The following is a 2,516-nucleotide window of genomic DNA, read 5'->3' as shown; positions in this document are numbered from 1 at the left end:
ACCATTGGACAGCGTGTTTGTCACAATCCCCATTGGACAGAGTGTGTGTGAGAAACCCCATAGGATATAGTGTGTGTCACAAATCCCATTGGACAGAGTTTTTGTGAGAAACCCCATTGGACAGTGTATGTGTCACAAACCCATTGGACAGTGTGTGTGTCACAAACCGGCATGGACAATGTGTGTCACAATCCCCATTCGACAGAGTGTGTGTGACAAAACCCATGGGACAGTGTGTGTGTCACAAACCCCCCTGGACAGCGTGTGTGTCACAAAACCTATTGGACAGCGTGTGTGTCACAAACACCATTGTACAGTGTTTGTGTGTCCACAAACCCCATTTGATAGACTGTGTGTCACAAACCGGCATGGACAATTTGTGTGTCACAATCCCCTTTGGACTGTGTGTGTGTCACAAATCCCATTGTATAGCGTGTATGTCACAAACCCCATAAAAAGGTTTGTGCGTCACAAACCCCATTGGACAGCATGTGTGTCACAAACCACTTTGGACAGTGTGTGTGTCACAAACCCCATTGGGCAGCGTGTGTGTCACAAACCCCATTGGACAAAGTGTGTGTGTCACACACACCATTGGACAGCCTGTTTGTCACAATCCCCATTGGACAGAGTGTGTGTGACAAACCCCATAGGATAGAGTGTGTGTCACAAATCACATTGGACAGAGTTTTTGTGAGAAACCCCATTGGACAGTGCATGTGTCACAAACCCATTTGACAGTGTGTGTGTCACAAACCGGCATGGACAATGTGTGTCACAATCCCCATTCGACAGTGTGTGTGTGACAAAACCCATGGGACAGTGTGTGTGTCACAAACCCCCCTGGACAGTGTGTGTGTCACAAAACCTATTGGACAGCGTGTGTGTCAGAAACACCATTGCACAGTCTGTGTGTGTCCACAAACCCCATTGGATAGAGTGTGTGTCAAAAACCCCATTGGACAGCATCCATGTCACAAACTACACTGGACAGTGTGTGTGTCACAAACACCATTGGAGAGTGTTTGTGTCACAATCCCCATTGGACAGTGTGTGTTTCACAAACCCTATTGGCAGTGTGTGTGTCACGAATCCCATTGGACAGCATATGTGTTACAAACAGAATTGGACAGCGTGTGTTTCTCACAAACCCCATTGGACAGACTGGGTGTGACAAACTCATTGGGAAGCGTGTGCATGTCACAGTCCCCTTTGGAAAGTGTGTGTGTCACAAACCCCACTGTACAGTGTGTGTGTAACAAAACCCACTGGACAGCCTGTGTGTCATTAACCCCATTGGACAGCTTGTGTGTCACAACCCCCAATTGACCGAGTTTGTGTGTCACAAAACCCATTGGACAGCATGCATGTCACAAACACCTTTGGACAGCGTGTGTGTGTCACAATCCTCATTGCACAGTGTGTGTTTCACAAACCCCATTGTACAGTGTCTGTGTGACAAACCCCATTGGACAGCGTGTGTGTGTCACAATCCTCATTGCACAGTGTGTGTGTCACAAGGCCCACTAGACAGTCTATGTGTCACAAACCCCATTGGATAGCATGTGTGTGTCACAATCCCTATTGGACAGCGTGTGTGTCACAAACCCCATTGGACAGAATGCATGTCACAAACACCTTTGGACAGCGTGTGTGTTTCACAATCGTCATTGCACATTGTGTGTGTCACAAACCCCATTGTACAGTGTCTGTGTGACAAACCCCATTGGACAGCGTGTGTGTGTCACAATCCCCATTGGACAGCGTGTGTGTCACAAACCCCATTGGACAGATTGTGCGTCACAAACCCCCCTGGAGTGTGTGTTTGTCTACAAACCCCATTGGACAGAGTGTGTGTGTCATAAACCCCATTGCACAGCATGTGTGTCACAAACACCATTGGGCAGTGTCTGTGTAACAAACCCAATTGTTCAGCGTGTGTGTCACAAATCCAATGGTACAGCGTGTGTGTTTCACAAACCCCATGAGAAAGTGTGCGTTTCACAAACCCCATTGTATAGCGTGTGCGTGTTACAAACCCTATTGGACAGTGTGTATGTCACAATCCCCATTGGACAGCGTGTGTGTCACCAGCCCTTTGGACAGAGTGTGAGTGTCACAATTCCCATTGGACAGTGTGTGCGTCACAAACCCCATTGGACAGCATGTGTGTCACAAACCCCTTTGGACAGTGTGTGTGTCACAAACCCCATTGTACAACGTGTGTGTCACAATCCCCATTGGAGAGCATGTGTGTCAGAAACCCACCTGTACAGTGTGTGTCGCAAATCCCATTGGACAGCGTGAGTGTCACAAACCCCATTGAACAGCCTGTGTGTGTCACAAACCCCCCTGGTCACTGTGTGTCACAAACCCCAGTGGACAGCGTGTGTGTGTCACACACACCATTGGACAGCGTGTGTGTCATAACCTCATTGGACAGTGCGTATGTGTCACAAACCCCATTGGACAGCATGTGTGTCACAAACCCCTTTGGACAGTGTGTGTGTCACAAA

Source organism: Columba livia, unplaced genomic scaffold (genome assembly GCF_036013475.1).
Source record: "Columba livia isolate bColLiv1 breed racing homer unplaced genomic scaffold, bColLiv1.pat.W.v2 Scaffold_122, whole genome shotgun sequence".
Classification (NCBI taxonomy): Eukaryota; Metazoa; Chordata; class Aves; order Columbiformes; family Columbidae; genus Columba; species Columba livia.
The sequence above is the reverse complement of the archived record's forward strand: the minus strand, read 5'-3'. Positions refer to the sequence as shown.